The following is a 24,451-nucleotide window of genomic DNA, read 5'->3' on the forward strand; positions in this document are numbered from 1 at the left end:
TCACCATCCATAGCCAGCTTCCTACTTGGAGAGAGAGGGATACTCTGAAACAGCACTGCGTTGTGGTGGCAGTGTACAGAATTACACACACTTAGTGTTGCCGTCTAGTTTGTACAGCACCAGTTCTCTGTTTGCTCCTCTCTGCCTCTTGTACACGAGGACAAATCTATGGGCACCCTCCAAGAGAGGAATCGCACTCACTCTCATCTCTCTGCTGATACAATGTGAATTATACTCAGCCCAGATTCCCTGCCACGGCTCAGAGCATCACTCTACTACTGCAGTATCAGTAAGGAAGAGGATGCCACCATGTGGTTGATTGGGCTGACCTAGGAGTCGTGTTGTTTGGCAGATCAGGTTTTATCACTAGAAATGTGGAGAGCAAAGGCCCCCACTAGATACACAAACCAGCCCTCAAACTTGCCTGCCAGCCAGTGCTGTAACAATAAGAGACCTCATTGAACTACAGAGCCCGATCCCAGCTGGTTGTGGCTTGAAGTCAAAGGAATTATATCAATTCACAGCAGCTGAGGAACTGGCCCTATATTTTATACTACTCAAAATGTTTCTGTAGCAGAGGATATTTTGCAGACCAGAGGGCCAAGAGCAATAGAGATGACCCCAGAGTTTTAACACTAATATTTATCTCCAGCAATAATTGGTGCTTTTGTGGCCTGTGGAACAAGGCTGTGGTGAGTAATATCTTTGCCTTCTTGCATTTACTTTTTCATTTGTCAGCATTTCTCAGCTCTCAGCGCTGGGTTTCTAATAGAACCAAGGCCAGCAGTCATTTGCGATTCCCCCAACTAATGTTCCTTAGAGATCATAACCCAATCCTCATTTATGCTAAGACTTTTCTACCTTACTGCACTCGCATCAAGGGAAGAGTAAGTGTATTATCGCAGTTTGGATTCCAGCAGCGTGTAGGAGTCCCGGCCCCAGCCCTTGACTCCTTACTGCCTGCATTGGAACAAACCCAGAGGAAAAAAGCAGTCCGTGTCCCAGGGTATTTATAATCCAGAGTCATTTAATCTAAAGAAATACAGTTTACTGCCACTTTAAGGCACTTTGCTCTGCAGTGCTGCCTCAGGGCAAATTAGCAGCGTGAATAAGCTTTAGCTCAAGCCTTGTGAATTAGACAATGTAATGCATGTCCCTATAAGTACAATGGTAGAATATAGCAAAACTATCAGATTCCCACGTGTGAAGCCCAGAACACATACAATGGGGAACGTTCGGGCCTTGCCTTCCCGAGCAAGAAAAGGAGAGTGCATGAGACACTTCATTGTGAGGATCTTTGTCTTCGTTCCTGAAGCCTCATCACACCCGACACAATTGCCTACAGGAACTCTTTGCTTGCTTCAATCTTTCCGTGTGCTTGTATGTCCTCCCCGTGCACGTTTGCACGTGGGCGTACATGTCCCATGGCAGGGCTGCTCACATGCGTGGGGCTTCGTGCCGGGTGGTTCGTTGTGGGGACCTGTGTTTGACTGGGGACACGCGCCAGTCTGTTATCTGGGAAGCCAGCTACTTGCCAGGGGGTCATCACTGACCTTCGGGGTTTTTGTACAAGAAACGTTTAGCCTCTCTCTTTTTATTGAAAGCCTCCATGATATTCTAAAGATGGGGCTCGTGGTTGGACCTGCCCGCTGAGACAGCAGCTGCATCAAGAGCAAACGTCCTGGTGAGGGGTGGGGATCTCTGCCCTTGGGACTGTGCGGCTGGCTGAGCTGCGGATCAATGATGGTGGTGCCCCCTCAGGCCTAGGTGAGAGAGAGCCTTTGGTGGTCTAAACTTATTTTTTATTGGTGGTAGGACCACTTCCCACATGGTTAAAGAGGGTGGGGTTTTGCCCTGGGTCAGCTGCTCTAGTATCTATCTGCCTTGTGTCTGCTTTTACCCTACGGTAAGTGGAAGATAACCCGCCCCTCTGTGAAGGATAAGCTGCCGTGGTTCACCTCCCAGTTATCAAGGGATAAGAGACTGCACACAGACAGGTAGAGCGGAGCAGCTGGTGGGTGATTAATTCTGCCCCTGTCTTACTCCACGGTAATAGTTCACCTGCTTCTAACCTTACAGGGGCACTGAAGGGCCCCAGTTAAGATCACTACTGCATTGGGCCAGGTGCCATACAAACTGGGGGAGACTGCCAGTATGGCTAACAGACAAAAGTGGAGGGAAACTGAGGCACAGAACAGGGCAAGGAGGGCAACCTCCAGAGGGAGGTTGTAGAGCTGCAAGTAGAACAGGTCTCCAAGACCAGGCTGCCTCAGACAGGCCACTCCTGGTAGCCAGAGAGAAGCTGCAGGACAGAGGTCTTGATCCATAGCATTGGTTTCTGTTTGATTCTCTTCTTTGGTTCTAGATCTCAAGAGCTGGAAGGAAAACTTGACCCATAAATCCAGCCCACAGGTCTTGAATCCCCTTGTGACCAAGCTGTGCTATAAGGAGGCAGCCTGTCTCTCAGCCAGGAGCTTGGATTACTTCTCTATCTCCATTCCTTTGCTTTGCAGTGGCTTACGACAGCTGTCAGAAAATAGCCTGGCATCGCATCCATCCCTTGGACCCCATCACATAGGTCTCTGAAATGTGAACCCATTGTCTCAGAGATGCTTTCTCACCCCTATAAGCATGGTGACTAGGAGTGATTTCTCTCCCCTATCTAGCTGGTGTCAGCCTCCTGTCCCTTACTGCACAGTGCCCACTTCCTCTGACACGCAGGCGAGATATGATGCAGCCCTTGCAAGAGCTCCCTGATCTCTCCAGGTGAGGTCAGGTAGAGGCTGCAGCTGCTATTGCTGTCCAGAGTCCACCTGCTTTTCATAAGGGCAAGCGATATCAGAGCTGTATGGTTGCAATGGGCAGCTGCGAAGCTTTTCCCACCTTATGAGAGACAGAACCCCTGGCTGTCCTGGTTTTTTTTTTCCTTCCCTGGTACTGTCACAGAAAGGAGATGGGCTCAGAGGTGCCTTGAGTGCCAAAGGTCAGGAAGGCAGTGCCTGGGAGGATGGAGAGTGAGAAGAGGCATGCACCACATTACTGTACCAAGATAGTGCTTCACTGAGCTCTTGTTCTACGCCAGGACTATGCAGAGCATTGTGGACCTCCCTGCTCTGAAAATGTAGACCGTGCTGCTTGAGTTAGAAGAAAATCTCCATTCAGTACTAGCAGTACAAGGTCTAGGACACAGAATCAAGCAGTTCTGATTCCGTACAGCCGAAGGCAGTAGCTTACACGTGTGTATGTTCATCTGGGCATGTAAGTACACACACACACATGCTCATGCATATACATGAGTCCACACTAATTCATTGCATTGGACATGTCATTCTCCCAGCTGTAGGCATATAGCAGGGCAGTGTGGGGAACTGGTCAGCCATCCCCACATCACCACCTTCTCCTTGGCCCTGGGCACCCCAGAAAGTTCTTTCTGGGCTCTGGTGGTCTGTGGCTAGGAGTGGAAGGGAGAGGGTTGGAAGGGAAGCCGGGGGGCCATGTTCATTGAGCTCCAAGGAATGCAACCACAGCCTGAGGCCTATGGGAGGAGACAGATGCTCAGGCCTCTCCGAAGATGGTCAATGAGACCAAAGCAACATGTAGGTTCCCCATTCTTGTCTTAATTTGCCTCAGCCCAAGCTGCTGCTAACCTGACTATGTACCATCAGAGTGCCTCAAGACTTGGTTGCCCTTTGATCAAGGTGCTGCTGAGATGTTCATCTTCCCAGATGCACTTTGCTCTCATCCAAGAATCTGGGGTTTTCTTGATGATGTGTGTGTTTGGTGTTGTGCATCTCTCATCCCTTCTGGCTTTGTTAGCACCGCTGCAGGCTGCAAGGTTGATCCTGGAAATGAACAAAACAGCTGGAGCCCCCAACAACCCTGCAGCCACCCTGGCAGCACAGGGATCCCTCTGGCAGAGGCAAACTGAGTGAAGGCTTCCTAATGAGGCAGGGCACTGAAGAGGCAGATCCAAGTCCGATGTTGTGTTCTCAAACAGCCTAGGGAGAGCTGGTTTGAGTCTATGCTTTATCTCAGATGTTGTATGCAACTCCAGGTGCAGCACTTAGTCTCTCCATTCCTCATCTGCTTTCCTACCTCACCGAGATGGCTTGAGGGCAGGCCCATTAATGAACCTCGTATATTCAGCTCTTGTGCTTTTAGGACCCATGCGAGCACCTAAGGCAAGGAGAAAGAGGAGGTGCTTGTGTGACAATAGAGATGCAGGCAAATGGGAAATGCTGCCTGAGTCCTTTGCTGGTCCCAGTCAAGAAGCAACAACTTACAGGCAGAAGGACCCACCAAGCCAGGTCAGTCTTCCTGCAGCTCTTGGTCCCCTTTCTGTCACTGCAGCTCCTGTTCCTCCCCTGGAAGTGAGCTGATGCACCCCTCCAACCACCCTCAAAGATCAATGCAGCCTAAGTCAGGTGCTCCCAGGAAAGAGCCACAGGCCAGTGGAAAGTGGAAGTGGAGCTGTGTGAGCAGCAAACTCCATCCGCGTGGAGCTGTGCCATAGCTCTGGCTCCTGAGCAGATGCCTCTAGTCACGGCACCAGCTCATCCTCTGCTCCATCAGTGTTTTCTCTGTCAAGTGCTCTCTCCCCCGTCTCTCGCACTCCCCCATTAATTGAAGAGTCTGTGCTTCTAGCATGGTCACCCCTATGTACTGCCTCACTGGTCACACTGATGCCCTATGCCAGTGGCCAGAACACCCTGGCATGTGACCGGATGGCCATTTTGCACTGCAGAAAATAGGGATTTGGGGGTTTAATTAACTGCTTTGCATGCGATGCTCAAGCACGCTGGATGCTATTAAGCTGCTTTTTGTCTTCCCCAGGGACAGTACTTTTCTGGACGAGGGGTGGCCAGGTAGCTGAAAACAGCTTCTCCATTGTTCCTCCCTGGGCTGTTAACTGGATAGGCTGCAATAAAAGCAGCATTCTGCTTTAATCACCAACTTGCATGACCCGCAAGTGACTCGGCAATAAGAGACTCGGGAGCTGCTGAGCAATCTCCCCTGTGATCTGTTTGCCAGCACTACAGCTATTCAAAGTGACCCAGCTGCTGAGAGCCATTGCCCGTCAGTGTCCCCCTGAGAAATTACCTCTCTGAAAGACAGACGAGCACAAGGGCGGAGGCTGAGGAAAGCCGAGGGCCTCAAAGGAACACCGAGAGCTTGTTTAGGGCAAACAAGTAGGTACCAAACCTTCTGTGGGGAGAGAGGTTTTAATGGGATTCAATAAAGAGAAAATCGATGGGAAGAGTTTTCTTAAATAAAACTAAAGAGTATGTATTGCTATGCAGTCCTGCAACCCAAGCACAGCTCTGATGGACAAGAACTAGGGCATGAAACAGGCCAGCCTGCCGACACACAGAGAGCTCAATAAACAGCAGAAACAGTGATGAGTGAGGACAGACGCCAAGGGCTCTCAGCTTGAAACTCCGTAGGGCGGTGAGAGGCAGTGAGAGGTGTTTTTGGCAGGCGTGCCACAAATTAGCTCAGGACCCTCAAGGAGTGCCACACTGATCCCCTTCCTCTGCCCCAATTCCTGCTCTGCTTTCTGCTTCCTGCCCTATCTACTGCTGTGCTGCCTGTCCCCTCTCTGATTTGTCACGTGCTGCACACACAGAGGCCACCTGTGCCACTCCTGGTACCCATGCCACAGTTTAGCCACAGAGCACCAGAGTGAGTATGGGCAACACCAAATGTCCCTAAACCATGAGTGATGCCCCCCAAACCATGCACTTGGCTTCATACTCAGGAGCTTCCCTGTGGACTCTGTCATTAAATGTAGTTCGGTGTGTTTTCTGCCTCTGCCATGTGGCCCTGAGCCTTCTGGTGGGATGGTCTCGAGCTTTTGCTTGCAAACAGGAGGGCAGGGGGCTCCTTTATAATCTCTTGATTCCAGCTGCAGGTGTCAGAGGCGTAACTAGGAGTTTTTATGTCCTGTGCAAAGATAGCAGAGAGTGCGGGAGAGGCAAGCAGGGTGCTGAACCACTGCAGGGGGGTTGGAGGTGCCAGAGAGTCTTACAGCACAGAGGCAGCTACTGCCATGACACGGGCTCCCCTGGGCTACATTTCTGGTGCCCCCCACTAAATCAGTGCCCAGGGCTAGCGCTGCACTCTCCCACCTCTACTTATACTACTGGTAGGTGCTTCAGGAAAACCGCTAGCTATCAGGAATCAATACCCCAAGTGGACTCGAGTCGGCGGGCAGCTCCGCAGTGTTGAGGTCTGGCCCTTTTTGATTTTCCCGAATGTAGGGGTGGACTCTGAACTTCAAAACAACTCGGAGTCTGTTTCCCAAAGCCTCAGTGCCTATAACAGTGGCCAGGCTTTTCTACATGGCTCAGCTCTCACCGAGACACCCCACTAAGGTGAAGCACTGCTGTGTATCGGAGCATGTAGCTGGCCCACAAGCAAACAGATATGGTCTGAAAATGAGGAGAACTCGCAGGCTAAAGGCAAGGGAGGCAGGTGGGGTTGATGTCCAGATTTCCTGTCAGGACTGCCTCCTCGCTTGTAGGGACTGAATGGCCATGGAGACTGCCTAATGCACCCGTGGGGAGGAATAGTGTCTTGCCACAATGCAATCCAGGGGCTGACTGCCAGCGACGTGTCTCTCATTGGAGGGGAAGTTTGACTGGGGGTCAGCATAGAGAAGCTAGTCCAGTTACCTCCAGGGAAGGGGCTGCAGGAAATGCTGTGGCATTGGTGAGCTGAGAGAGACCTGCTGGGTGGAGCCAGCGGCTGCAATAGAGGGGTTTGATGCAGAGCATAGCTAGACTCAGCCACAAGGCCTAGGAGAGGTAAGCACAGATAGTCCAGGCAGCAGAAATGAGAACCCAGCCCACAACAAGCTCAGAGCAAACATGCCCCAGTGACTACAGCAAAGGTCCGTTCTTAGCAGGCACCGGACGGAGAAGTAGGGCAGGGGGCTAGCAGAGCTAACTGGGTCAGAGAGCATTTATCTGTGTGCTTTGGGTGAGAGCAAATAAAGCAAAGCAATTTAGCAAGAGGTAGAGCCTCGCCCTGGGGTGTGCTTGTAACTACCTTCTGGTAAGTGAAGGCGACTGGGGCATATATTAGCCCTGTTCCAGTCAGAGAGAAACTGCCTTGATTTAGCTTTCAGTTGCTGTGGGGTGACTGCAGGCACACATGATTATCATGCATCCGCTGTTACCCACGAAGCCTCCTCCCCCTGTTAAAGCACTTTGCTGTATTTGTTTCTCCATAGTTTGGGCTGTGAAAACTGAGGGATGTTGTATCGATGGGCTGAGATCAAGTGTAGTACCATGTGCATGTCCCAGAAACATGTATGTTCCCAGTGCGGTCTCCTGGCCAGCAGGGAACTTGCTCTGCTTAGATTGCAGCATTGCATTTTTACTGAGAGTTGTGCCCATACTTGGGCTTACTGCCTACCCGGAGGTGGCCCAGGGCCCCATTGCATTAGCAGCCACACAGCTGACCAGGGGGAATCACTGTCCAGAATCGATTCGGCCGAATTTCCGAATCAGCCAGGCCCATCCCCCGCCTGCTCTCCCAACCCGGCAATGGCTGCCGCATAGGGCTGTGCAAAGCTTTGGGTGGGGATTCGATTTGGAAGAGATTCGGCTCGATTCGATGGCCAAATTTCTGAATCCAAATCGAATCAGGGGACCAATTTAAAGGTCTGAATTGATTCGAAACTCACCGAATCTTCAGAAAAGATTCGGAGAGCTTTGATGATTCAGGCAGTCCCCGGTGGCTGCAGCAGGGAGCTACAGCCACTCCAAGCTGGTAAGTACTAGGGGCAGGGGAGGGGACCACGAGGGGACCCCTGCCAGCCCCTCCAACCCCCACCCGCTCCCCCAGCCCCCCCCCATGGCTGCCCCCACCTGCACCAGCTCCTGGTACTTTAAAAAAAAGTCCCAGTGCTCACCGGGTGCTGCCAGGCAGGGGTTGACTGCCCCCCACTGCCCCACGCTGCAGGGGGGGCTCTACATGAGCCCCCCCGAACCTCCCTGCTCCCCCAGCCCCCCACAGGTGCCCCGCCTGGGCCAGCTCTGTCCCTTTAAGGAAAAAAAAAAAAAGCCACGAAAAGCACCAGGACTCACGGCTGCTAGTGCGGCCTCGGGGCTTCGGCAGCTCGTGCAGAGTCCCCGCGTGGCGCGGGGCAGTGGGGATCACCCCCGCTGGCAGAAGTGGTGAGTTCAGGGTTTTTTGTTTGTTTTTTTCTTAAAGGGCCAGAGCTGGCCCGGGCAGGGCAACCCTGGGGGGGCTTGTTCAGAGCCCCCCATGCAGCGTGGGGCAATGGGGGGGAGCGGGGATTGCCCCCCTGCCCAGCAGCAGCCGGTGAGTGGGGGCTGTTTTTTAAAGCACTGTGAGCTGGGCCGGGTGGGGCAGCCATGCGGGGGGGCGGGCTGGGGGAGCAGGTTGGGGTCAGGGGTGCTGAGGGAGCAGGCAGTGGATGGGGCCTGGCAGGGGTTCCCCCATGGTCCCCTCCCCCCTCCTCCAGCCCCCTACCTACCAGCTCCGAGTCCGGCCCCAGCTCCCTGCTGCAACATGCAGGGACTGCCCGAATCGCCAAAGCTCTCCGAATCTTTTCTGAATAAATTCGGAGAGCTTTGAATCAATTCAGACCTTTTTATTGATCCCCTCATTTGATTCAGATTTGGAGATTTAGCCACTGAATCAGGCCAAATCCCCTCCGAATCGAATCAGCACCCATAGCTTGGCACAGCCCTACTGACCAGCAGCTCTCCGTTTCACAGCACTTATCAGCGTGGTTGTCTGGGAAAGGAGTAGGGCCCCGAAAGGTAAATCCTTCCCCTGCTCATGTGTGAGGGGTAGGAGGCGGGGACCTTCTCAACCCAGCCTGGTGGACACTGCCACCAAAGCGAGGCTGTTCCTTTAACACAGACGCAGATAAGAGATCTGTGGGCACTGCTACAACTGTCCTTGAACATGGGTCATTTTAGTGCAAAGTTTGTGGGCAGCTTCCATTCCAGCTGGGCAAATCTAGATAAAGAGAAACATTGATTAAATAATTTCATGGAGAATGGGGAGCATGTGTACAAATAAAAGCTGGAAAGCCTCTATGCACAGACTATTTTTTCTTTCCTAATAGTGATGATCATAATGCTTTGCATTTCTGTGACACCTTTCATCTGAGAATCTCAAAGCTGGCGGCTCACAAACATGATCCTCGCAACTCACCTGCGAGTTAGGGAATGGGGGCTCGGGGAGCTGCCTGCAGATGGCTCTGTGCACTGCAAAGGTGTCTACACCACCATAGCAGTGGTCCCAGCACCAAGGGGCTAAAGCACCCCAGCCACCCATACCTGCTGAACTGCTCTAAGCATGGAAGTTCACCTGTCAGGGTACTTCAGGATCATCCCCATTGCTGTTCTTAGGCCTGAGAAACTGAGGTCTTGACAAGGAGCACAATCAGCCTTGCTGATGCATTTCAGCTCCAGACTCATGGGTCTGGAGTATGTCTGCAAGGTGTACTTGGGAACCACCACTACAGCCATCAGGATGTGGAGGGTCCAGCTGCAGAGGTAATGCAGAATAAACCATGTTCTGCATTTTTGGAAACCGAGATGAAAATAAATGGCTGAGACAGACTCAGTTAAGATTCTGGGCTCACCCACCAGGTTGAAGGCAGAGTCGGGCACAGCCCATAATTCCTGACCCTCCCACAGTCGTCTTTGCCATTTCTATTCAGAAGCTTTTAAGGTAGCAGCCATCTTCTGACAGCCTAAAAGGCCCTGTATTACCTAAGACAGTCACAGGCAGTAACTGTCATAGACAACAATCACAATTATCTTCCATTAAAGCAATTTTCTCAAAGCTTAAACATCAAAGCAGATATTTCTACTCGCCTTGGCTGGATGCAGCCTCATATCCTCATCCTTTGTGGCTAGGTGGGTGTCTAGATCCCAGATGGTTGTGCTAGCCCTTAAATAAATTACCTGAAGCTCCATGTGGAGCTATATGGAGTATACACGTTAGAAGTCATGTCTGTAATAGTCTGAAAGTTGTGTGTAAACTAAACATGCATCTTGCTCAATGTAGCCCCTGTGATAGATGCATAGGGGGAAAGCCTGTGTTATGCTTGTTCATGGTTCCTAAAACAGAGAACAAGGGTCAGGCCAAAGGTCCATCCAGTCCAGCATCCTGTCCCAGACAGTGCTGCATCATGCTTGCTTTAGAGGAAGAGTGTAAGAAATAGGATACGTGTAGAGTGATCACTGGTGGGAGGATATGACATGCAGTGGGTCATAGGGCTCGGGATAGGCATAGCCTGAGGTTGCATACCTGACCTTCGTGTTTAATAGCCCCTGGTGAACCTCTCCTCTGTAGGTTGCCTAATTTCTTCTTGCATCTCGTTATATTTTTGTCCCCCACCTGGTTCTGTGGCACCAAGTTCCACGGTATGTTTGATCAGTTCAGGTGTCCGTTCAAATCCCACAGCTACCACCACACGATGAAGGTGTGGCTTCCAGGGATGCTGGTATGAGATTCAAGTTTCCCTGAATCCATCATAAACCATTGTGGCTGGGAGGACTACCTGTTCTACGGGATTATACAGCATGTAGCTCAATCATGGTAGGTACTAGGTACTGCAAGAACATATAGGAATTATATTAAAGTTTGCTAATCGAGACAAGGAAGTCCTTTATTGTGCACTATAGTATAGCGAAGTCCCTTATTGCATGACAAGGGTCAGTATTCAGAAGTTAATATTATAGCTGTTTTTTTTTTGTTTGAAGCTGGCATTTTATTACAGAAGCAATTACTGCATTGATATCAGGACATAACCCAAGGTATGAATGAATTCTGGACAGGGAGCACCAGGCTGAATATCACTGCCTAACGCTGCAGCAGTATACAACAGTGTGACGCCAGGAGAGCAAACTGAAGCCACCCCATTACCAAACTAATACAGGTCTCATGGCATATAGCAGTGGTCTCTGCATGTGAACAGTAACGAGCGCTCTCCTCCATCTCTCATTGATAAAACACCAGCAGATGCAGAGAGGGTGCAGGGGCAGAGTTGTAGCCCTTTTTTAGACCACATTGTGGGAACACTAACCAGCAGATCAAAATCATTCCCAGTCTTCCCTTCCTTCCCCTCCATGCTCAGTGGCACTTCTTCTCTCCTCCTGTCCCCTTCCTCCCCTGCCCACCACTGCCTCTGGCTAACCCTATAGTTAACCCTAGGAACTGTCATTCTTATCCCTATAAAACTCAATTAAGGAGAGCATCCTTCTTCCAGAGAGGTGCTTATCCAAAGTCAGAGAGAGTCAGCATAGGCACAGGTGCTCTTCTGTACTGGGCTCATGGTTCTCTCCTCCAGTTGAAAATAATAATTTTAAACCCCTCATTTCTTAAAGCTTCCCATAATGCATTGCACAAGCAGGCCTTATGGTGTGAGTTTATAAGCATATAAGAATGGTGGAGTGAGAGGGACCTAATGCATCCGGTCAGCTGCTATCACAGATGCCAGGGCACAGAATCTCTTTCATGAACTAATCCAGCCCCACCTTACCAAGTACAGCAGTTGGTTCCTTTTTTTGCCACTGCTCCAATGGGAAGGCCGTTCCAGACCCTCACTGCTCACATGAACAAATCTAGTCACGTAAATGAGTCCTTCTAAATTCAGAATGCAAAATAATCTGGCTTTTAGTTTCCTCTAAAAATCCAAGTCTAGGCCTGTATGAGTGTAAGCATTTCACTGTGATATGCAACCTATTGGTCCAAAATAATACATGTAAGTTTTCCTCTTGATTTCAGTGGTGTATCCTTAAATGTATTAAGACCAGGCATTGCTCATTCATCAGGTTGTTGTCTAAACTCTAGCTACTGACCATGTTCCCATGTACATGGGAGGTGCTGCACTGACCTGGGTTCGTTTCAGGTTTTCTTATTAAGCAACAGCATGGAAACTTCAAAACTACATTATTGCCATAGAAAAGAGATTATAGCTACTGTATCTCATTACAAAGAATAAAACCACACCAAGAATTAAAATTAGAATAGAATTAAAATAGGATAATTAAAAATCAAATAAGTCCCTGTCAGCTACACCATCTGATCATTGCTACATCTGCCAGCTTCTTTAAAAGGAACAGAACTTGGATTAGGATTCCTTTCAAAGTGTCTGTTATGTCAAGGCTTTCAAATGGTAAGCTGCTTGCCCCGTTTTACCCTGCAGTGCCCCTCTGAACAGAAGCCTCTCTATAGGAATCAGATCCACTAAGAGTATTCACCTTCATTACGTTATGGATATTATGAAACAGGGCAAGACATTTCTAAAACACTATATTGTTCTGGTACTCATACATTAGCCATAATTAGGGTAATTCTTCTTTAGTGAACAGCTATTCAAGGATCTCTGATATAGCTAATCACTGAAAATTTTCTTTAGCTTATTAATTGCTATTATTGTAGCTCATGAGAGAAGGGGCAGGAGGCGCAGTAACAGTCTTCAATTGCAACACGGGCAATTTAGGCTGGATTGTAGGAAGAGCGTAGCGAAGCAGTGGAGCAGATCACCTAGAGAGGCTGCAGACTCTTCATACTTGTGCATTTTCAAGAGCAGGTAAGAGAAACACCTGTCTGGAGTGGTTGAGACAGGGAAGATCCTGCTTTGAGCAGAGTTGGACCAGGTGACCTCACGGTCCCTTCCAACCCTATGGTTTTATGATTCTCTCCAATCCCCTGCTGAGGGCAGGGCTCCATTGGCCTGGGTGCTGTACAAATGTATAGCACCTCCCCAGTTCTTCAAGCCAAATAACTTAAAATCTAAGTAGACAAAGTGAAGAAGGGGACATGGACACACTGGTCACTGTCAGAGCCTAGGGAGGAATACACAATTCCAGCTCGCCTGTGCAGCACCTTCTCCCCCAGATCATGCTCCCTCTCTCTCTTGTTCCTTAATACCTCTCGCACTTCAGGGTTGTGACCAGTGAATAAAAGTCTTAGCAGCAAGGGGTCAAATTCTGAAGCCCTTGATACGTTGATGTCAAGGGCATAAGCTCAGTTAAAGCCCCTGAAGTTAACTTGCATGACTGCTACACTAGCCACAGTGGTCCATGACGCTGCTCCTGGGGTGAAATCTGCTGGTCAAAAATGTTCTGAAATTGTACCTAGCCCCTTCCCTCAGCTCCCTGCTTCAAGAGCAGGTGGGGCTCCCCGCGTGCTGGAGGGCTGGGCAGAGTGGGGAACTGGCCCCTCTGGTGGGGGGGACACCTAGGATGGCCAGCTGGGCTAGTCAGGAGTAGGGATCCCAAGTGTGTTTCCCAATATTGCTCCTTTGTAAAATGTTGGGGTTTTTTGGTTTTGGATCCTTTGCTTCAAATGGAAATGATTTCTTTTTTTATTTCAAGAGTCCCAGATCTCTTGTGACCACAAGAACCTGATTCCTGGCCACTGCTGTCCAGAGAGGAAACCAGTCTCTGTGAGCCACTTCAGGCAATGCATGGAGCCTCCTGCGACTCTGCACTGCAGGAATGAGAGGTGCCTTATTCCCTTCTGTTCCAGCTGAAATGGGAGAGTCAGGAAGAGAAAATTATTAAAGCAACCTTTGACAGAAGCAGAGCATTGGCTGCAATGGTCCTCCTGCGTTATCTGTGGCAGGTTAGCATGTTATGTCTTGTGTTGTGTCAGAATTGATGGTAGCTTTACTCAGAAGTTAGATTATGGATTTGTATAGGGTGGTTTTGATAGGGATGAACCTGCCTTAGGCAGGGGATTGGACTAGACTATGGAGGTCCCTTCTAGCCCGACTTCTTTATGATTCCATGAAATGTGTCTGTGGGTTGGCGCTGGGCAGGGGATTTAGGCAGAGGCAGAGGCTGGCTTGGTTGTTCTCCAGGGATGCATTAGACCTGTAATAAAAATGTTGAGACTCTGATCAGCACTCTCCCACAACTGCCTCCTCTCCCTGCCATTCTTTTTACCAGCCCGGTGCTATATAGGACAGTGTCACATAACAGAAAAGCATTTACAGGCTGTCTTGATGGGCAATCAGCTTCTATCCATAGCAGGCTTATCCCTTCACCAGACGCTAAGTGACAGGTTTCTCTGAATGCAGCCCGCAGAGCTGTAAATCTGAGCAGGGCAGATGTAATAGGATTGCTTGTTCTGCTCTTCTGTTATCTAGGGTTTTATTATCAAAACATTTAACTGCTTATCCCTTCTGCTCCCCCCCTACCCCCACCAGCTCCCCCCCCCCCCCCGCCTTATCAGGCACCAGTTTAAAATGGCAAATTGCACCTGGGATGCAGGGTCTGGCAAGAGAGGCCCATTTGTTTCCTCTAATGGGTTTATCAGGAAGTCAAGAAGCCATCAAACATGTGAGCATTGCTGTTTATTTCCCAGGCAATGGTCCCGGCTGCCACAATCTCTTCTGAACCAAGCTCCCCTGTCTAACAAGGAAACTCGGGCGACCCTGATCCAGGAGGCTGGGCTTGCTCTTTTTCAAGGTCCTGTTTTGACAGTCCTGTTTCCCTGATGGAGCGCTTTGCCCAGTTAGAAAGCCTTCCCAAAATAATCCAACCCATCTAATCCCTGTCTCCCTCCCTTGCCCTGCATTCTGTTGGGAAAGCCAGCATCATAAAGGAAGTTAATAAAAATGGAAAAAAACTGCCCTCAGACTCACCGAGTGAAAAGAGTAGAGACATCTCTTGCCTTTTTAAATGGAAAGAAATGGGGGGAGAGGGAGGAACAAACCCTTTTGAAGCTTTAGAGCTGAGTGTTCCCTTTGTGATCAGATCAAATAATAATCCCCAATGACACTCATTGTGACTTGTTAATGGAAAGCCATTAAAACTCTGGATCAATATTTTCTCAGGAGAGATAGGAGCTATTCAATGTAATTCCCCAGGTGGGGAAAGAAATACCAGCTGCCTATCAAGAAAACAGAGCAGCTCGGAAATGCTGAGAGGGAGCTCCTCTCATCAGCCCATGCACAGGTGTGAAAGGTTCAGAGGGGACGAGGGGGAGCTCCGAGCATGGCAGATGCAGGCGAATAAAGAAGTGAGGCACCTCCAGAAGGTAAGGGGCAGCATCCCCCAATTTTTCTTCTGACCACCAGTGCCTGCATCTGTCACGTTACAGGGACATGCTGAGTGTGAGAGCTATCCATGGTCCCAATAGGACACAGGTGGCCATCTGCTGAATGGGGTGAAGTCTAGACCCTGGATAGTCAAGGAAATTTTTATTGCCTGGTTGTCCACAATGTATTAACATGGGCCCTCCCCATCTCTAGAGACAGGTCTCCACCCCCGGTTCCCATCCAAGGCCAATGCTGCCGCTTTCCGGCTTCCAAGCAGTCAGGTCAGGCCATGAAGTGACTCCCACTCCCATCCTGCAGCTGGCAACTGTAATTACTATTTAGCCATCCTCAGTCCAAGGGTTGGTAGCACGATGATCAACCGGCTCTCTCCACACTTGTCTGTGCTTTACTAATCTTGTTGCCTTATTGATCCTCAATTCCATCCACTGCTGTATATGCTTTATTCGCACTCTTCTCTGTCTTCCCCTCCTTCCTTCCACCAATCTTTGAATGCTTGCCTTCTCTAGGGAGTCTCCTAGCCTCGACTAAGCGCACGTCCACAGAATGTTAAATTCTTTCTCTTAATTGTGTTGATAAGGTCTCTAGTGATTGTACTCCCAGCTCCAATAATGAAGAGGAACTGGTAGGACAAAATTGTCCCTATGCTCTCTGTAATAATTACATACTAGTCCTTGTTGGAAGCCATAAGAAGCAAAAGGAAGATGGGAAAGTATTATGTCAACATTGCTATTAGCCAGCAGGGGCTGTATATAGCAGGACCAATGTTGGGGTCTGGGAGGAGGCAGAAAAATAAAAAAGCAAATATAAAAGAAAAAATCACCGTGAAAGGTTTTCTTGGAAATCTGCCAGCATGTGTAGAGAATGAAAAGGAAAGTTAGTGAGCAAGACAGAATATAAATGATCTTCTTGCCTAAAACTCTGCTGATAAATCACCAGCTGCCTGGTGGAGAGCTCTTGCACTTGCTCCTTATAATCAGTCCCAGGATGGGCTTTTGTCTAAAGGCCAATCAATGCTCAGCACATCTGTCGGCATGCGTTTGTACACAGCGAGACTGGAAAGGAAAGAGACGCTCACCTGGGCTCTGGCATCTCCTTCTGCTGCTTTCCCCAGCCAGACCAGAGGGTAAACACATGCCAGCTGCTCAGCTGGGAGAGGGAGAAAGGGCAGCAGAGGGCTGGGGGTTTCAATCAGTGCCATGCTGTCTCCATCCAGTTTTGCCTCTTTTTGTCATTCCCATCTCGTACCTCAGCCAGATCTATGTTCTCGCGTTGAGCTGGCATAGCAGCACTGTTGGTCAGGACTGAGATGTGAAGAGAGGGGCCCCTAACTGAGAGGCAAAAGCCTTGGCGTACGTGATGTTATCTTAGCAATAGTGCTCTTTCTCTGATTTAGTTTGCTTGCTCCTGGATGTGTTTACTATACTGGCACCAGGCATAACTTTGCCGGTGTAGCTGCATGCACAGTAGGGACACGGCCGCTGTGGCATATTGTTATTCCTATACCAGCAAGGCACTGTAAGTGTAGGCATAGTCTTAAAAGAAAACACCAAGAGGCCATTACCAGCTGCAACTCCATCCAGAAAAAAACATTCACTGCCTAGGAAAGCACTGCAGGCTGCAAACCTGGTTGCTGACTAAATTGAAACCCTGCAATGCATTTTTTACTAGCTGGGACATCTCCTTCTCCTTTCTGCCCTCATTACTGTGTGTGACATCATTTTCCAGGAGCTTCACATGGAATCTGCTTTCCTTACCCATAGATTTCCCCTCTGTCTGCCAGTTTGTTACTGCAGGACTGACCTTGAGTTTTGGGCTGCACAACATGGGCTTATTGTAGGGATGCATGGGAGCACAGGGGATGTGCAAGCTGTGCAGCCACTGTAGGACTGCATGTGAAAGCTGGGCCAAACACCTCAGCTTGGCACTGCCAGGTCATTCCTGGATTATAGCCTTTATTGTAGACTTGCTAGAATGGAAACACATGGTTTATTGTAGGGCTGTTCATGTGTCCAGGGCTGCATATGCAGGCCTGGGTTATTTCCACACTATGCAATACTGGCTTGCTGAAATGATCATGTTTTTTTAAAAAGTATTGAAACAATATTTTTTTTCCTAGTTAAAATCAACAGCTTCTCTCTGATTCCCTTAAATAGCTTATAACTACAGCAAAGTCACAATATGTTCAGTGAGAAAGAGAGCTTGAGGAAGAACAGGGCCTGATTCTCATTTCAACTAAGACCCTTTGATGCCAGTCTGCCAGGGTGAAGTAGCTTTGAAATTCGTGTATATACACACTTTAGGGTTCCTCTGCACAGAGCAGCATTAAGGGGCTCGAGCATAGGGGAGAATCAGGCCCCTTTGCCTCCTTTCACAGGCTCATTAATAATTGTACACCAGCTGGGTGAAGCTGTATGAGCATCAGAGGCAATGACCGCATGCAGAATTGATGCAGGTAGAAAATGCCTCAATGAGAGTAACACACTGGTTGTCTCATTCTCGATGCCGCTCTTCACTAAGGCAGCCTAGGGAAAGGGCTGATGCTCTCATAACCTGACATGTTTCACAGCTGGCTCAGCATAATTGAGCCTAGAGGGTTGTTTGTTTAATCAATTAATTGAATTAATTAATTTTCAGGAGACACATTCAGAAAAACAATAGCAACTGCAAAAAGTCCTGTAGTCGCCTCGCCCATCAGTAGAAATAGGTATCTAATCTAAATCTATGCACATGCAGAGAGAGAGGGACTTAATACACCCCATGGTGAAGCACTGAAGCAGAGCTGAACGGACAGGGAAGCCGAGTGTCTGGACGGGGAAGACTCTTTAGGAACAGTGCTGAGTTTTCTACCAGTTGTGCTACACTGAGAAGTCAGGAGCTCTTTCCTCTTTCATCTGTGCACCCTTTTAAATCAATTTACAATACCAAGACCCAGACATTTTGGCCTTGCTTTTCCTCAGGACCTGTTCTCTGATAGCTGTGATCTTTGGTCTTTCTACCTCCATGCTCGTATGTCCCATACGTAGGAATGCATTACATTTTCTTTAAAGCCCCGAATGGACTCATCTCCTTAGTTTCAGCAGATGTGTTTGGAAGCGCAAGGTCCCTCAGAATCCTTTGGGATGGCAGATGAAAAGGAGTGTGTGCGTGCGTGTGTCCATATCTCTCACACGCACCTGTACCACCTCTGCCTCAAAACAGTTCTGGACCCATGAAGAGATGCAAGAACTGGGAAAAAGCCACTTGGGCTGGCACAACACCCACCAGGTAATCCAAAACTCAGATGGCTTGATTATCATTGTGCACTAGAGCCTCTTTGTACTGTTCCAGCAGGGTAGGGGGAACGTAAAGTGAGAGCAAATGTAATTTATGCTCATTTTAAGACCCATTTATATGGCTTGGGACACTTCAGTGTATATGGGAGTATAGATTGGAAAGGCCTGCCTTCCTTCTCATAACTGATGTATATGTCCGCAACCCTTTTTTTGGTGAAGAGTGCTGCATCTACTGCCAGGAAGTGTCTGTAGCTCAGGAAAGGACCAGAGCCCAAGGGACCCAGGAACTCCCATATTCTAATCCCAGTTCTTCCACTGACTTGCTACGTGATTTCAGAAAAGTTACTTGACCTTTTGGGCCCCTCAGCTGTTTATAGAAGTAATCATACCTAGCTCCAAGCACATTTTAATTGGCTATGGTTTGTCCAGGAGAAATAAGTATTATCATGATACAGTAACACTGCATGTGCTGATATCAAGTGGATAAAGAAGACTGATAGATCTAGCTGCTTACCTGGGGGTCTGAAGCTCAATGATCAAGGGATGGGCTTGGGGAAGCAATTTCATAAAAGTCTACAAGGCAAATATTTTCACACTTAATTAACTCATTGAATTAGTCCCAATTAAAAGCTGTAATTGGGATTATAGTGGTTAATCATCATTCCACCCCCAGCAACAACCACACTATCTTTATTAGCTTTATTATAAAATCATAGGATGTTTAATTATTTTTTTTTAAGCAACTGGAAACGGAGGATGAGAAGATAGGTTATCAAGTCTATTACAGTCCAGCTACACTTCAACCCCAGTTAGATCCAAATGCAGAGTTCAGGATGTCCAGAAGGGAGGACTGAGTCTGTGCGGCTTCACGTGCAAGTGGCAAAGGTTCTTCTTCTTCACTGGAATCGGAAACCCTCCCCGAGTCCTCCAACCTCTCCCTGCATCTGTGGTAGGGCAGAGGTGTTTGCTGCAGAAGGATGAAAGTTAAAATGGATCATGGTGACTGACTGACTTGTGAAGTTACTGGGAGAGAAAAGGCAAATCCCTTGCATTTGCAGTTTGAGCCCATGCGGGTATTTAGTTTAATCCCTGTGTACAAAGGGCACCACATTGTTTTGCTGAGTCCAATCTTTACTTGCTCTCCTTTTGGTTCCCCCTCTGACTGCTGACTAGCAAACCGCACTCATGTCTTCCATCCTGCTCCTTTCTTCCATACAGTATCTTGGCACTTCCTGGGCACATCTACATGTTCATTAATGCATTGTAGTTACTGCACATTAAGTTTCGTACTTGCATAACCAAGTACTAAATCAATGCACAGTAACTCCTACTACTGGGCAGTAGTGCCAGTTTTCAGTGATGCTTACTGCGCAGTAGCCTAATAGTACTGCATAGTAGTGTATTGGCACAACTTTTGCCCAGCATGCTACTGCACTGTGTTATTAGGCTACTGCTCAGTTAGCATCTCGTGTAGACACCCCCCTGTCTATAGAAGCATGGACTTACTGTTAGGTTTTGGAGGGAGTATATTCTTCTTGAACTGTGTGTTGGTGGGGAACATTGCGGCTTGGTTTTGGTGTGACACCTCCAAACTGGCTTTCAGTGCTGAAGGTCTGAGTATGTCTGCAACCATAGTGCTGTAGTCTTGCTTTCCCTGGACCCAATGCTTAATTCCCAGGGTTTCATAGTTTCATAGTAGTTTGGGGTCAATGATGCTGTCCCAGGCAGAAAGGTTCTAGTTAAAGTTTTAGGTGCTTAGCAGCCAGCATTAATAAGGACTAAAAAGCTGAGTTGTTAAAAAGGGAGTAGTAGAGTTGGGGGCATAGCTAAACATAATGGGGGGAAATGACAAAGGATCCTTGGATTGAATGGCAGCAAAGCTTCCTGAATATGCTGGGCTGTGGGGAAGCCTCCTGAAGGATGTTAGATACCAAGTTGTTTGTGACACTTAGAGCAAGACTGTACAAAATACGAGTAAATGTACAAAAGGGAACAATCCTGCCCTGGTCCCCAGGATATAGATTAGATGGGACTTATAAAGCCTTTTCACTATTTAACACCCATCATCGGTGCAATCTGAACACAGGGAATAGAGTATTAGAGAGAATGCAAAATATCCTGCAAATCATGTTGATTATCTTAAATTAATCCATTGCATGCTGAGGAGAGAATAGCTACGGCATCCTTCCACACAGATCTGTCCAACTGTTTCCGTCTTCGTGTCTAGCTGCTGATAGCTCTCTTTCTGCCACGCTGTGTACTGTATCTATCATTCTCTGCATCTCTAGTCTCTGTCCTCTTGAATGCATAAGCAGATTTTCTTCCCCCTCTGAAGCTTGACTCTATCACCTCATCCTCAATATGACTTTATTCCTGGAGGGGTTTGATTCATTTTGTGGACAATATTTTTGGTGTTTTTCATAATCTCCATTGAATGGGAAGCACTAAAAGTAAATGAAAATAAAAACCTGAGGACCTTAGTGAGTTTTTGGTCCCATATCAGTGACTAGTTTGAAATCCACAGTGGGACTGTAAAATAAATCTGCATCTGCCATGTGTCACTTTCACAAAGCTTGTTTCTTTCCCCGACCATAGGGACATTTAAAAATCCTGTTTATTGCACTTTGAGAAACAGCCAAATACCTGCCAGGGACCTGCTTCCTCACTAAAGACAAACAGCAACAGCAAGAAATCTTCAGAGATAGGGGGAAGGGATTTGGATTTAGGTTAACTCTCCACAAGAAATGCACTTTGATTGTATGGAAATGCTGGGACACTGTGCCAGTGAAGCCCTTGAATTGTGGATCCAGCTGTATCAGATCCTGTGCAGGAGAACCACCCCTCCCACATGGATTAAGCAATGCTGGTGAAATTGCAGCTATGCTGGGGTACCATTGCCTACACTGTGCTTCTGCTGGTACAAGTGGGGCAGCAGAAATCACACCTCTTCGCATACCCTGACCACAGAGCAGTGCTGGCAGGAAGCTGTAGTATCCTGAGCATCTCTAAGTACAGAAAAGAAGTGTTCTGGAGCTGTACAAGAAAAATTACATGTCCAGAGAAATTCAACAAAGCAGGCTAAAAATCTCACTGCCATGGAAACCAACAAGACATTCTCGAAAGTTCGGAGGGAAATCTTGCCGCCATTCAAGCCACTGTTTTAGAGCTCCTGGGGGGTGGGATTCTCACTGCCCAGGAAATTAGTAGTCTGGTTATTTGCTGTTGCTAATTGTGGTGCCAGAAAGTACTATAATAGAGCACTGGGGAGCAGTGTAGGAAAGCTGTCTTTGAAAACCAGCTGTCATTGCAAAGCAGTGGGGAAAAGCCTCAGTGCCGGAGTAACAAGTACATCGTTCTACTTCCTCCACAGGAAAAATGGATCTAGAGCTGCTTGAGCGAGCTTGCACCAGTGGATGAACTAGCAAAAGCAGTCTTGAGCTGTGCAGAAACAGTCCCTCCTGGAGAAAATGGTTATCTTGAGATTTCAGTCTTTTGTGTTCTCAAAAGCAAAACCTGAGCATTAGAAATCTAGACAGCAATCATGGGAGGATCCAAGGCCTCATGTAGGAAGGGTTGAAGTTGTGCAGAAGCCTGAAGAGAACAAGGACCATGACATGTGGCCAGTGACATAAATATAGAGGTCCCTGATAAAGGAAGTGGAAGAAGGGTGAGGTGAGGTGAGCTGAACAAGTGGCTCCAGTCGCACAGGGCCGCAACAAAAATGCTAAGGAATAAGTAATTCCAAGACTGGGTGTATACAGAATTGAATAGCACCTCCCACCCCGAAATCAAAAAGCATCTTATTTGTTACTTCTAAAATAGTCACAGATTTTATCTGGGAAGAATTTCCATGAACAGCATCAGTACATGGGGAAGATTGCACCCTTGACTGTGATATGTTTCCCAGGTGTACACCCAGATGACTTCACCAGTGGTTTTCCCCTTTGGATTGCATTGTATAAATGCCATTAGTGCTCAGAGAGCACTTGTCTAAGCCACCTCCCTCTCTCCCCCCAACCCCAGGAGCTGCTTTTCAACACAACCCTGATCTGGCATTGCACAACAGAAAGCGTGTAGAGACAGGCTCAGGCTTTCCTGATGAGCTCAGATCCTCTATAACTGCTTGAGAGAATTATTACCAATAAATAAACTAGCAAAAGCATTCTTGTGCCATGAAGTATCTTGTGCTGTGTAAAAAAGTCCCTCCTGGAAAAACTGATTACTTCAGATTTCATTTGTTGGGGTTCTTCAAATAAAAAGTCAAAAGTTTGTGTTGGAAATATTGAAACAAAATGTTCTGATGTTTCCAAGATGAAACATTTCATTTCAAAACTGCAACACGTTCTGTGATTATTTTTTTTTTTTAAATCTTTGTCGCATTTTTTGGCCAAAACTGTTTGCCAGATTCAACCCAAATCCAGCAATAGTTTTGATCCTTCAAAAACACTTTCAGCAAATGTACTGTTCATCAAACATTTAGCCCACCCTAGCTCTGTGTTTTCCACACTATCTTCTCTACCCTGTCATCTTCCATATGGAAGTATTTGGCAGCATCTCATAATAAGTAGTCTGAAGAGAGATCCTCAGTGAATAGATAATTGCTGTTCCTGCAGCACAGAAGGCTGTAACCTGCCATCTCATTCTCTCACCTGCATTCATGAAAATGTATCTTCCACCACTTTCACTCCCCAGCTGAAGCACTGTTTCCTAGATACAACCTGTCCCAACTCCAACATGTCCAGAGAGCTGTGGCTTACATCGCAGTGACCTGTAATGCCTTCATGCTAGTTGAGCATGGGTCTGTGCACATTGTAAGTATAAGCCCTATGATGTCTGCTTTGCATGATGCCCTAAGCCTCATAGGGGCAAGCTTTGCCTATGCTGATGGGGCACCCTTTCCAAAGTCCAAGAGAATTTCCATCAGTGTGGACTGGGGTAAGCCAACTAGTCCACAGGAGAATGTCATGAATGAAGCATTGCTTAGCATTTTGGGTGGAGACAGGCAAGTGCAAGGGCAAAAGTTTAGAGGAACAGAGAACACAGGATAAGCAGCCTGGGACAGATCTGGAAGGAGCAGAGTGGAAGGATGGCCTGGTGGTTACAGTGTTAGCAGATCTGGATTCAATACCCAGCACTGTCACACTTGCCCTGTGTGACCTTGGTCAAGCTGTTCTCATTATGTCTGTATAGCAACCTGAAGATGCTATTGCTACCTGTGGTAAATCTAACTAGCCAGGTAGCAATAGCAATAAAAACAGTGCCAGGAGCTTTGGCATGTGCTGGCACCTGGGGTCAAACTAATCACACATGCTCTGATTGACAGCAGATGCCATAGCTCATCCCACAGTGTTTTCACCACTCTTGTTCCCCTTGCTGACTAGATCACTCCAAAATATGTGTTTGTTAATATGTGATGCATCTTTTAAAATGTGTGTCACAATCATCCCTTTGTTTTAGACATACCCTGAGTAGTCCTATGTGCACCATGGTAATATCTGTACTTCCTTCCCTTGCAGGCTGTATCCACTATGCTTCTAGTATTATGGGAAAGGGGGCTATGTAAGTACCTAAGTACCTGAAACACAGGATGGTCTGTCCATTTAAGGGCCTCAGGCCAACAGCCAAGTTTGATTATCCACCCACCTGGGGAGGAAAGCAGGTGTATCCTATAAAGGGGTGCTGGAGCTCCATTGAAGAAGGGCTGTGCAGAAGTGAAGTGGCTCTTAAGCAGGCTGCAAAGCAGAGTAGAAAAGCAAAAGGAAAAGCTTCTAGGCCCTAGGATCTGTTTTGCTCAGAGAGTTGCTGTGTGAGTTTGTCGAGGGCAAAGGATGCCTTGGTGCTTGGATGTGATGCCAGTCCTTCCTTGGGGGATGGCACAGACTTAGGGGGCTGCAAGTGCCCTGTAACAGCTCTTCCACTTGGAAATTATGCATGTTCCTGCTACAAGAGGGACTCATGACTTGGGGGTTCCTACATGCCCAGTACACCCTAAATCAGTGGTACTTCTGAAACTTTGTCACTCCAGAAGAGAGCAAGGCTCCCTGACTCTGCAGGGAAGGTGCTGGTTAGTCTAAGCATGAATTCGTCAAGGGAAGTCACAAAAGAACTTGGGAGA

General features: G+C 47.9%; 1 long non-coding RNA gene across 1 annotated transcript; it reads left to right on the forward strand.

Moving 5' to 3' along the window:
• Positions 1 to 167: 167 nt before the first annotated feature.
• On the forward strand, positions 168 to 22,623 carry LOC109284779 (uncharacterized). The gene is made up of 3 exons (XR_009463841.1): positions 168 to 692; positions 13,374 to 13,623; positions 21,707 to 22,623. It is a non-coding gene; the product is annotated as an uncharacterized LOC109284779 (long non-coding RNA).
• Positions 22,624 to 24,451: the final 1,828 nt, after the last annotated feature.

This window comes from Alligator mississippiensis, chromosome 8, assembly GCF_030867095.1.
Source record: "Alligator mississippiensis isolate rAllMis1 chromosome 8, rAllMis1, whole genome shotgun sequence".
In the NCBI taxonomy this organism is placed as follows: domain Eukaryota; kingdom Metazoa; phylum Chordata; order Crocodylia; family Alligatoridae; genus Alligator; species Alligator mississippiensis.